The following is a 13,235-nucleotide window of genomic DNA, read 5'->3' as shown; positions in this document are numbered from 1 at the left end:
AGAAAAAGAGGTTCCAGTTTTTGTTGGATTGATATTGCTGTAGCTACTGACAGAAGCACATTGTATATATGTTATATAATTTCATAGTTAGTTAGAATAAATAAATACAATGTAGAAATATAAGTTCATATTTATATAAAATGTGATTAAAAATGTATTTCCTTTGGTAATTTCATGCAAGTATATGTTAACTTTATTTTTGTTACAAAACCCATGTAAATTGGAGAGGAACATATTTTTTGTTCCGGTTTGGTCACATTGTTGGGGGGACAATTAATATGTGACGGAATAAGAGAAGCAGCATGAGACAGCAAGCATTTGATTAAAGACGTTAATGGAGTCTCGGCTTGAAAATAAACTTTATTCCCTCAGAGTTTGTGAGGCCAATGAGGTATGTTTCTTTCTGATATGTATGTGAAATCAATGTGTTTTATGTTATTGGATGTCAGACTAATTGTAAGTTCTGTTTTTCTTATTTATTAGTTCTGACGGCATTATTTTGGCATCGTTGTTTACGAGAAGAAGGCGTGGCTTAAAATAAATGTCTGTTTGAGAAAAATGAACAAATTGAGCCTTGAATAAGACCTCGGAGGGAGTAACAGTCAGAACTCAGCCTACATCGCGCTGAAGAGAAGGAGAGACGGAGAGGGAACCTGTCGCAGAAGTGGAGCCGTTAACGAGCAGCTCTTCGATGAGTGACGTCATCGCTCTCAATCTTCAAAGGAAAGAAGCCGCATGCACGGACATTCCAGAAGCAATCAGTGTCCAAGGTGCAGCGTGGTTAACTCAACACCAAGTAACACGTTTAAAACAAGTTAAATGTGAATGTTGGTTTAACCTGCTAACTTGAAAGGGACTTTCTAAATGCTAAAAAGGGATATCCTGCTGTGGTGTGAAGTAATTATTTAAGTTAAGAAAGTGATTGTATGATACAAGGTGATTATCATTGCAAGCTTATCTTAAATTAATTGCTTGTTTTGTTTTGACAATTTAAAGGAGTTCTATCGGGTTCTTTTGGCTCATAGGACTCCTGAGGCAGCGGACAGGTACCGACAGGCCAAGCGGTGTGCGGCTTCGGCGGAGGCAAAAACTCGGACATGGGAGGAGTTCGGGGAAGCCATGGAAGACGACTTCCGGACGGCTTCGAAGCGATTCTGGACCACCATCCGCCGCCTCAGGAAGGGGAAGCAGTGCACTATCAACACCGTGTATGGTGAGGATGGTGTTCTGCTGACCTCGACATCGGGGGCGGTACCTCTGGATTGGCAGACCGGGGTGGTGGTTCCTCTCTTTAAGAAGGGGAACCGGAGGGTGTGTTCTAACTATCGTGGGATCACACTCCTCAGCCTTCCCGGTAAGGTCTATTCAGGTGTGCTGGAGAGGAGGCTACGCCGGATAGTCGAACCTCGGATTCAGGAGGAACAGTGTGGTTTTCGTCCTGGTCGTGGAACTGTGGACCAGCTCTATACTCTCGGCAGGGTCCTTGAGGGTACATGGGAGTTTGCCCAACCAGTCTACATGTGTTTTGTAGACTTGGAGAAGGCATTCGACCGTGTCCCTCGAGAAGTCCTGTGGGGAGTGCTCAGAGAGTATGGGGTATCGGACTGTCTGATTGTGGCGGTCCGCTCCCTGTATGACCAGTGCCAGAGTTTGGTCCGCATTGCCGGCAGTAAGTCGGACACGTTTCCAGTGAGGGTTGGACTCCGCCAAGGCTGCCCTTTGTCACCGATTCTGTTCATAACTTTTATGGACAGAATTTCTAGGCGCAGTCAAGGCGTTGAGGGGATCCGGTTTGGTGGCTGCAGGATTAGGTCTCTGCTTTTTGCAGATGATGTGGTCCTGATGGCTTCATCTGGCCAGGATCTTCAGCTCTCGCTGGATCGGTTCGCAGCTGAGTGTGAAGCGACTGGGATGAGAATCAGCACCTCCGAGTCCGAATCCATGGTTCTCGCCCGGAAAAGGGTGGAGTGCCATCTCCGGGTTGCGGAGGAGACCCTGCCCCAAGTGGAGGAGTTCAAGTACCTCGGAGTCTTGTTCACGAGTGAGGGAAGAGTGGATCGTGAGATCGACAGGCGGATCGGTGCGGCGTCTTCAGTAATGCGGACGCTGTATCGATCCGTTGAGGTGAAGAAAGAGCTGAGCCGGAAGGCAAAGCTCTCAATTTACCGGTCGATCTACGTTCCCATCCTCACCTATGGTCATGAGCTTTGGGTTATGACCGAAAGGACAAGATCACGGGTACAAGCAGCCGAAATGAGTTTCCTCCGCCGGGTGGCGGGGCTCTCCCTTAGAGATAGGGTGAGAAGCTCTGCCATCCGGGGGGAGCTCAAAGTAAAGCCACTGCTCCTCCACATCGAGAGGAGCCAGATGAGGTGGTTCCGGCATCTGGTCAGGATGCCACCCGAACGCCTCCCTAGGGAGGTGTTTAGGGCACGTCCGACCGGTAGGAGGCCACGGGGAAGACCCAGGACACGTTGGGAAGACTATGTCTCCCGGCTGGCCTGGGAACGCCTCGGGATCCCCCGGGAGGAGCTGGACGAAGTGGCTGGGGAGAGGGAAGTCTGGGCTTCCCTGCTTAAGCTGCTGCCCCCGCGACCCGACCTCGGATAAGCGGAGGAAGATGGATGGATGGATGGAGAATTTAAAGGCCTACTGAAACCCACTACTACCGACCACGCAGTCTGATAGTTTATATATCAATGATGAAATCTTAACATTGCAACACATGCCAATACGGCCGGGTTAACTTATAAAGTGACATTTAAAACTTCCCGGGAAATATCCGGCTGAAACGTCGCGGTATGATGACGTATGCGCGTGACGAAGTCAGAGTAACGGAAGTTATGTTACCTGTAGAATCCTATACAAAAAGCTCTGTTTTCATTTTATAATTGCACAGTATTCTGGACATCTTTTGCAATTTGTTTAATGAACAATGAAGGCTGCAAAGAAGACAGTTGTAGGTGGGATTGGTGTATTAGCAGCGGACTACAGCAACACAACCAGGAGGACTTTGTTGGAGCGCTAGCCGCGCTAGCCGCCGACCTCACCTTGACTTCCTACGTCTCCGGGCCGCCAAACGCATCGGGTGAAGTCCTTCGTCCTTCTGCCGATCGCTGGAACGCAGGTGAGCACGGGTGTTGATGAGTAGATGAGGGCTGGCTGGCGTAGGTGGAGAGCTAATGTTTTTAGCATAGCTCTGTGAGGTCCCGTTGCTAAGTTAGCTTCAATGGCGTTGTTAGCACAGCATTGTTAACCTTCGCCAGCCTGTAAAGCATTAACCGTGTATTTACATGTCCACGGTTTAATAGTATTGTTGATTTTCTATCTATCCTTCCAGTCAGGGGTTTATTTTTTTGTTTCTTTATGCAGTTAAAGCACGATGCTATCACGTTAGCTCGTAGCTAAAGCATTTCGCCGATGTATTGTCGTGGAGATAAAAGGCACTGAATGTCCATTTTGCGTTCTCGACTCTCATTTTCAAGAGGATATAGTATCCGAGGTGGTTTAAAATACAAATCCGTGATCCACAAAAAAAAAAGGAGAGTGTGGAATCCAATGAGCCAGCTTGTACCTAAGTTACGGTCAGAGCGAAAAAAGATACGTCCATCACTGCCTCTCAAGTCGTTCACTGTAACGTTCCTCATCTACGAATCTTTCATCTTCGCTCAAATTAATGGGGTAATCATCACTTTTTCCAAAATACACAAAAACATGTGCCGATAGGTAAGAAAAGTTGGTTTTGCATGATACGTCCCCTTTAAAATACCCTATATTGTATTTATTGATTTACTTAAAGAATTTAGAAATAAAGAATAAATTACGAGTAAAATACTGTAATTACAAAAATGGATTCAATCAAAAAGTATGTTTTTAATATATTTAAAGGCCTACTGAAATGAATTTTTTTATTTAAATGGGAATAGCAGATCCATTCTGTGTGTCATACTTGATCATTTCGCGATATTGCCATATTTTTGCTGAAAGGATTTAGTAGAGAAAATCGACAATAAGTTCGCAACTTTTGGTCTCTGATAAAAAAAAGCCTTGCCCCTACCGGAAGTAGCGTGACGTTGTCAGTTGTTCACTTCCTCATATTTTCCTATTGTTTTCAACGCAGCTAGAGCGATTTGAACCGAGAAAGCGACGATTACCCCATTCATTTGAGCGAGGATGAAAGATTCGTGGATGAGGAACGTTAGAGTGACGGACTAGAATGCAGTGAAATACATATCTTTTTTCGCTCTGACCGTAACTTAGGTACAAGCTGGCTCATTGGATTCCACACTCTCTCCTTTTTCTATTCTGGATCACGGATTTGTATTTTAAACCACCTCGGATACTATATCCTCTTGAAAATGAGAGTCGAGAACGCGAAATGGACATTCACAGTGACTTTTATCTCCACGACAATACATCGACGAAGCTCTTTAGCTACTGAGCTAACGTGATAGCATCTGTCTCAAATGCAGATAGAAACAAAATAAATAAATCCCTGACTGGAAGGATAGACAGAAGATCAACAATACTCTTAAACCATGGACATGTAACTACGCGGTTAATAATTCTCAGCCTGGCAAAGCTTAACAATGCTGTTGCTAATGACGCTAAGGCTAACTTAGCAACTTAGCAACCGGACCTCACAGAGCTATGATAAAAACATTAGCGCTCCACCTACGCCAGCCAGCCCTCATCTGCTCATCAACACCCGTGCTCACCTGCATTCCAGCGATCGACGGCGCGACGAAGGACTTCACCCCAACACAGATGCGAAGGCGGCAAGCATCGGCTGGCGCGTCTGCTATCCAAGTAAGTCCTTCTTGTTGTGTTGCTACAGCCAGCCGCTAATACACCGATCCCACCTACAACTTTCTTCTTTGCAATCGGCATTGTTCATTAAACAAATTGCAAAAGATTCACCAACACAGATGTCCAGAATACTGTGGAATTATGAAATGAAAACAGAGCTTTTTGTCTTGGCTTCAATAGGCTACCAATACTCCTGTTTCACTGGCTACGTCACGCGCATACGTCATCATCCAAAGGCGTTTTCAACCGGAAGTTTAGCGGGAAATTTAAAATTGCACTTTATAAGTTAACCCGGCCGTATTGGCATGTGTTGCAATGTTAAGATTTCATCATTGATATATAAACTATCAGACTGTGTGGTTGGTAGTAGTGGGTTTCAGTAGGCCTTTAATTTAATCAGTATTGTAAAATAAGAAACATTTTAAATGATTAGAATGATTACATTATTTTTTATCTAAAAAAAATCTTAGATTAAATTGAAAAGACTTAGTTTTTTATATCATACACTCTGCATTAAATTACACAGTATTTTATTTTTTACTTAAATGAATAATTTAGAAATAAAAAAAAGTTATGTGATTATATTGATTCGATTATTTCTATACAGTATTTAAAAAAAAACAATTACTTCAATTTAAGAGTATGTATTTATTATATTTAATTAAATCAATAATTTAAAAAATATGTTATTTTATTGATTCGATTTGTTTAGTAGATACCAAAAAATCATACATGAAATTAAAGGGACCAGTTTTTGTTTAATACATGTATATATATATATATATATATATATATATATATATATATATATATATATATATATATATATATATATATATATATATATATATATATATATATATATATATATATATATATATATATATATATATAAATATCTCCTCTCTGAGCTGCCACCTTACCGTGGTAGAGGAGTTTGCGTGTCTCAATGATCCTAGGAGCTATGTTGTCCGGGGGCTTCCATGCCCCCTGGTAGGGTCTCCCAAGACAAACAGGTCCTAGATGAGGGATCAGACAAAGAGCAGCTCGAAGACTTCTATGGAAATACAAGAACCGAGACTCAGATTTCCCTCGCCCAGACGCGGGTCACCGGGGCCCCCCTCTGGAGCCAGGCCCGGAGTTGGGGCACGACGGCGAGCGCCTGGTGGCCGGGCCTGTCCCAATGGGGCCCGGCCTGGCACAGCCCGAAGAGGCAACGTGGGTCCCCCCTCCAATGGGCTCACCACCCATAGCAGGGGCCATAGAGGTCGGGTGCAATGTGAGCTGGGCGGCAGCCGAAGGCAGGGCACTTGGCGGTCCGATCCTCGGCTACAGAAGCTAGCTCTTGGGACGTGGAACGTCACCTCGCTGGGGGGGAAGGAGCCTGAGCTAGTGGGCGAGGTGGAGAAGTTCCGGCTAGACATAGTCGGACTCACTTCGACGCACAGCAAAGGCTCTGGAACCAGTTCTCTCGAGAGGGGATGGACTCTCTTCCACTCTGGCGTTGCCGGCAGTGAGAGGCGACGGGCTGGGGTGGCAATTCTTGTTGCCCCCCGGCTCAGAACCTGCATGTTGGAGTTCAACCCGGTGGACGAGAGGGTAGCTTCCCTCCGCCTTCGGGTGGGGGGACGGGTCCTGACTGTTGTTTGCGCTTACGCGCCAAGCAGCAGCTCAGAGTACCCACCATTTTTGGATTCACTCGAGGGAGTACTTGAGGGTGCTCCCCCGGGTGATTCCCTCGTTCTACTGGGGGACTTCAACGCTCATATTGGCAACGACAGTGAAACCTGGAGAGGCGTGATTGGTAAGAATGGCCGCCCGGATCTGAACCCGAGTGGTGTGTTGTTATTGGACTTTTGTGCCCGTCACGGATTGTCCATAACGAACACCATGTTCAAGCATAAGGGTGTCCATATGTGCACTTGGCACCAGGACACCCTGGGCCGAAGTTCCATGATCGACTTTGTAGTTGTGTCATCGGATTTGCGGCCTCATGTTTTGGACACTCGGGTGAAGAGAGGGGCGGAGCTTTCTACCGATCACCACCTGGTGGTGAGTTGGCTGCGATGGTGGGGGAGGATGCCGGACAGACCTGGCAGGCCCAAAGGCATTGTGAGGGTTTGCTGGGAACGTCTGGCAGAGTCTCCTGTCAGAGAGAGTTTCAATTCCCACCTCCGGAAGAACTTTGAACGTGTCACGAGGGAGGTGCTGGACATTGAGTCCGAATGGACCATGTTCCGCACCTCTATTGTCGAGGCGGCTGATTGGAGCTGTGGCCGCAAAGTAGTTGGTGCCTGTCGTGGCGGTAATCCTAGAACCCGTTGGTGGACACAGGCGGTGAGGGATGCCGTCAAGCTGAAGAAGGAGTCCTATCGGGTTCTTTTGGCTCATAGGACTCCTGAGGCAGCGGACAGGTACCGACAGGCCAAGCGGTGTGCGGCTTCAGCGGTCACGGAGGCAAAAACTCGGACATGGGAGGAGTTCGGGGAAGCCATGGAAAACGACTTCCGGACGGCTTCGAAGCGATTCTGGACCACCATCCGCCGCCTCAGGAAGGGGAAGCAGTGCACTATCAACACCGTGTATAGTGAGGATGGTGTTCTGCTGACCTCGACTGCGGATGTTGTGGATCGGTGGAGGGAATACTTCGAAGACCTCCTCAATCCCACCAACACGTCTTCCTATGAGGAAGCAGTGCCTGGGGAATCTGTGGTGGGCTCTCCTATTTCTGGGGCTGAGGTTGCTGAGGTAGTTAAAAAGCTCCTCGGTGGCAGGGCCCCGGGGGTGGATGAGATCCGCCCGGAGTTCCTTAAGGCTCTGGATGCTGTGGGGCTGTCTTGGTTGACAAGACTCTGCAGCATCGCGTGGACATCGGGGGCGGTACCTCTGGATTGGCAGACCGGGGTGGTGGTTCCTCTCTTTAAAAAGGGGAACCGGAGGGTGTGTTCTAACTATCTGGGGATCACACTCCTCAGCCTTCCCGGTAAGGTCTATTCAGGTGTACTGGAGAGGAGGCTACGCCGGATAGTCGAACCTCGGATTCAGGAGGAACAGGGAGGGCGGTATAGCTCGGTTGGTAGAGCGGCCGTGCCAGCAACTTGGGGGTTGCAGGTTCGATCCCAGCATCCGCCATCCTAGTTACTGCCGTTGTGTCCTTGGGCAAGACACTTTACCCACCTGCTCCCAATGCCACCCACACTGGTTTAAAAAATGTAACTTAGATATTGGGTTTCACTATGTAAAGCGCTTTGAGTCACTAGAGAAAAAGCGCTATATAAATATAATTCATTCATTCATTCAACAGTGTGGTTTTCGTCCTGGTCGTGGAACTGTGGACCAGCTCTATACTCTCGGCAGGGTCCTTGAGGGTGCATGGGAGTTTGCCCAACCAGTCTACATGTGCTTTGTGGACTTGGAAAAGGCATTCGACCGTGTCCCTCGGGAAGTCCTGTGGGGAGTGCTCAGAGAGTATGGGGTATCGGACTGTCTGATTGTGGCGGTCCGCTCCCTGTATGATCAGTGTCAGAGCTTGGTCCGCATTGCCGGCAGTAAGTCGGACACGTTTCCAGTGAGGGTTGGACTCCGCCAAGGCTGCCCTTTGTCACCGATTCTGTTCATAACTTTTATGGACAGAATTTCTAGGCGCAGTCAAGGCGTTGAGGGGATCCGGTTTGGTGGCTGCGGGATTAGGTCTCTGCTTTTTGCAGATGATGTGGTCCTGATGGCTTCATCTGGCCATGATCTTCAGCTCTCACTGGATCGGTTCGCAGCTGAGTGTGAAGCGACTGGGATGAGAATCAGCACCTCCAAGTCCAAGTCCATGTTTCTCGCCCGGAAAAGGGTGGAGTGCCATCTCCGGGTTGGGGAGGAGATCTTGCCCCAAGTGGAGGAGTTCAAGTACCTCGGAGTCTTGTTCACGAGTGAGGGAAGAGTGGATCGTGAGATCATCAGGCGGATCAATGCGGCGTCTTCAGTAATGCGGGCGCTGTATCGGTCCGTTGTGGTGAAGAAGGAGCTGAGCCGCAAGGCAAAGCTCTCAATTTACCGGTCGATCTACGTTCCCATCCTCACCTATGGTCATGAGCTTTGGGTTATGACCGAAAGGACAAGATCACGGGTACAAGCGGCCGAAATGAGTTTCCTCCGCCGGGTGGCGGGTCTCTCCCTTAGAGATAGGGTGAGAAGCTCTGTCATCCGGGAGGAGCTCAAAGTAAAGCCACTGCTCCTCCACATCGAGAGGAGCCAGATGAGGTGGTTCGGGCATCTGGTCAGGATGCCACCCGAACGCCTCCCTAGGGAGGTGTTTAGGGCACGTCCGACCGGTAGGAGGCCACGGGGAAGACCCAGGACACGTTGGGAAGACTATGTCTCCCGGCTGGCCTGGGAACGCCTCGGGATCCCCCGGGAAGAGCTAGACGAAGTGGCTGGGGAGAGGGAAGTCTGGGCTTCCCTGCTTAGGCTGCTGCCCCCGCGACCCGACCTCGGATAAGCGGAAGAAGATGGATGGATGGATGGATATATAAATATCTCATTATTATATATTAAATTACACAATATTTTATTTTGTATTATTGTATGTGCGTAAATTAATAATCACTATTTTAATCAGATTATTTCAATAAAATACTGTAATTAAAAAATAATGGATTTAATTAAAGTATGTATTAGTTAAAATAATAACATATTAAAACATTTTTTTTTGCGATTCGTTAAGTAAATATATATTTAAAAAAGTGGATTAAAAATCATATTCACAGTATATTAAATAATAGGTTGATTGGCAACACTAAATTGGCCCTAGTGTGTGAATGTGAGTGTGAATGTTGTCTGTCTATCTGTGTTGGCCCTGTGATGAGGTGGCGACTTGTCCAGGGTGTACCCCGCCTTCCGCCCGAATGCAGCTGAGATAGGCTCCAGCACCCCCCGCAACCCCAAAAGGGACAAGCGGTAGAAAATGGATGGATGGATGGATGTTTCAATTGTAAGTATAAAGTGTGTGTGGAGTTTTGTGTCCAGACAGTGTGCAATAAAACACAGATCTCTCCAGTGATATTGGAAGTGAGTTTTATTCATCACAAATAAAGTGGTTCTAGAATGGGCAATGATCCAAGACATGAGTTCAGACCTCAAAAATCAGACAGAGTGATTAATAAAAGACAAAGTACAAAGCCAGCTTGGTTGAGATTGCCCTTAAACATGTTGATAGCATCTGTTCAAAGATTGTGAATATGTCACACAACTTTCCACATGACAAACAGTCCACCCTGCTTTGGATATTCTTTTGCTGGATACTGTGATGTGTCCTTACCAAAAATATTTCCCCTCCACTATATTTATTTAGGCACTAATATATTCCTTGGTCTACTTCAGCATGTCGAGTCTAATCTTTGAAAAAAACCCAACATATTTACAAATTTGCGCATGAAATTTGCAGTGACATCATTCCTCTCAAACGCCAAGTAAGTGGATGCAGAATATGAACGCTCACGCAGAGAAGTGGGCGATCTATTTTAAAAAGGCAGAAGGCACTTGGGAGGAATGAAATTTGTATAAATGGAGAATGTGTGTGTGTGTGTGTGTGTGTTTGTGTGCGTGACTACAATACCTCAATCCTCATCCATCAGTCAACTGAAATGAATTTGTGGTAAACCCATTTTAGATGTTTCTTGTTGTTGGTAGTTTAATATTTAAAACATGGGTGTCCAAACTTGAGGCACAGACGGGCCACTGAGTAGAGAAAAAAATAGGACGCGTAAGCCACTTGGCGTTATTTTGTACATTTAAGTTGCTAAAACTAATCCAACGTTGGTCACAATATAATGATATCTGAACAAAACATGTTGTGTTACAGCTGACAAAACAAGCATATATATGACCAATCTGTAAAATATTTTTTTTTAATAAGAAAAGTGTCCTGCAAATTGATCTGATTTTGTATTCAATAAATGCAATTTAAAATCATAATTTAAACTACCTTGAACATTGGGAAAAAAGTGAGTGGTGCTTTAATCTGATATTGATATCGGTCCGATATTAACAAAAAAAAAAACAGGTATCGTATAATATCGGGTTGCATCTAAAATCTCCAACACAAGCATATGACATCTAAATGTCCTCCAATAAGCACACAAGGTTGGTCTTTTCTTGTATTTGAGTCATTTACAAAAGGTAAACATAGTAGAATATAGGCTACTAGGAGCTAGCAGCTACACAACAGCTCAGCACACAGTAGCAGACAAGCCAGACAGTAAGTGTCCTTAATTGAACAACATTGCAGTCTAAAACAGCACATTTGTCAATATAAACATGTATCAAATAATTATGATTACATATTACTTACACATACAAAGTCTCCAAGGCAGAAGTATTAGAAAGTATCCAGTAACAAATGTGTCCGTATCATTCAACGTACTGCGTCGCAAACTTAGCTTCAGGAATTATTGTGGCCACTAGGTGTCGCCAAAAACCCCCAAATACCACTCCACTTCAACCTAAAGATAGCATAAGTCAATTTCAGATGTTTGATAATAAACAGGTTAGTATTGTTCATACCTACCAGTGTTTTCTGTTTGACTAATTCCACTTGATTAAACCCTAAAAATAGCACTTGTTGCCTACTGCCGCTGACCAAAATGCAATGCACTTTTTTGGGGGAATTTTGCCTATCTTTCACAATCATTATGAGAAATAGGAACACACGTCTTTTCTTTTTTCTTTTAAAGATTTTAAATATGATAAAAAAATACTTGGAACATGCGGCTAATGGGAGTCACCATTTTAGCCTTCAAAGCCCTCTAAAACAACTTCAAAACCCTCTAGCAACGTTTTATATACACACTGCAAGTCTATATATAATGTAGTAACAGACATGTTCATAACAATATGTCATGTGTTCAATATTTACTCTATTTTGGTCATTTCAATTATTGCCGGAACACTTCCGACTTCTGGCAACGCAAGTGTGTGTTTTAATGATGGCAGACCTGGTAATAAACAACGAAGACGACCATTTCTGGACAAATGAGGATTCCCAACCTTACCTGAGGATGAACAACTGCGTCTCAAAGCCAGCTTGAAGGAAGGGTGAAACGTTGGAGCAGACAGAAGCCGAGAGAGTGAGGTGAAAGTGACTTTGGCACTGAAAATGTGGAACTGGGTATCGGTACTCGATACCCGAAACAACCCGATACCAAGTAGTATCGAAACTGCGTCGGTCAAACGATACCCGCGATCGGTTCTTTTTGTACCCAGATCAACAAAACATGACTGTTTCTATGGTTTTGCTCGCAGCCAATCACTGCAAGCATTCTTCCATTCAATGCACCATGTGATTGGTCCACCACCGCAACAACAATAGTTTGTATGGCGGTAAAGCGGGTTGAAGCAGTGCAGAATTGGCTGGTCATCATTCCGAGATGCCGGCAGCAAAACGGTCAAAGGTATGGTTGTACTACACGCCTGTGGCGCCGGGTGAAAATAAATGCATACAATGCGGCAAGATTATTTCAGAGAAAACGGGGAATACTAGTAATATGATTACACACCTCATCAGGCGTGGAGCAAACTTACGGGTGGAGAACTGTACTGTGTTTAAAAAGCCGGCTTCTACAACAGCAGCATCGTCGTCGTTGTCTCAACCGTCAATAACTTCAGGTAATATATAAATGGTTACTATGTTAACAGTACTCATCCTTTGTGTGTTACAACATGTATCGTCAAGTAAATCGTTTTGGGCATGTCGTAGGCATGTGAGCTAACGCTAGCCTAGCTTGCTCGCTAATTACACAGCGGAAATAATACTTTGTTGTACATGTTTGTACAGTTATTTAATAAATATTTGAGCACTTTCAAAATGTATTCGTGTAAAAATCTTGAATGGGGTGACAATTACGCAACACATTGCGTTCTTTTAACGTGATTAATATCGAATGAAGTACTTAGTTGGTATCGGTATCGTTTTAAGGGTACTGGTATTGGGACTGGTATTGACCATTTTTAAACGATACCCAGCCCTAAACTTGATAAATGTAGTGGTTACCCAAATAAACCGGAAAAAAATGTCCCTGGCCAGCTGGACCCAACGCACAACATCGAGTGAGTTACGCTTTATTATTGTACATGACACATGCATCACGTCATGTGTGTTATTACAACTACAGTACATATGCGTATAAACAAAACATGAAATGTGGGCTAAAACTTTACAGATACTGTAATATAATGTTCATGTTTTTCAGTCAGTACATATTAGTGTCCTATCGCATTGTGTTGTGCATTACAAACTCAAATGCGTTTTGTGTTGACCTAGAAGCTTGCTTATCTCTTTCTGTAGTTAGCTTTTTCGGCTAATACTGTAGCATGGCGATGTGTTACTATGCCAGAAAAAAAGTGTTCCTCAGTTGTTTGCTCCTACAATAACAATGTCG

General features: G+C 45.0%; 1 long non-coding RNA gene across 1 annotated transcript; it reads left to right on the top strand.

Moving 5' to 3' along the window:
- Nucleotides 1–253: 253 nt before the first annotated feature.
- On the top strand, nt 254–1,418 carry LOC133649771 (uncharacterized). Its single transcript, XR_009826144.1, has 3 exons — nt 254–391; nt 484–770; nt 997–1,418. It is a non-coding gene; the product is annotated as an uncharacterized LOC133649771 (long non-coding RNA).
- The last annotated feature ends 11,817 nt before the right edge of the window (nt 1,419–13,235 follow it).

Source organism: Entelurus aequoreus, linkage group LG05 (assembly GCF_033978785.1).
Source record: "Entelurus aequoreus isolate RoL-2023_Sb linkage group LG05, RoL_Eaeq_v1.1, whole genome shotgun sequence".
Classification (NCBI taxonomy): Eukaryota; Metazoa; Chordata; class Actinopteri; order Syngnathiformes; family Syngnathidae; genus Entelurus; species Entelurus aequoreus.
Note: the sequence above shows the minus strand (reverse complement) of the source record. Positions and strands in the feature narration are given on the sequence as shown.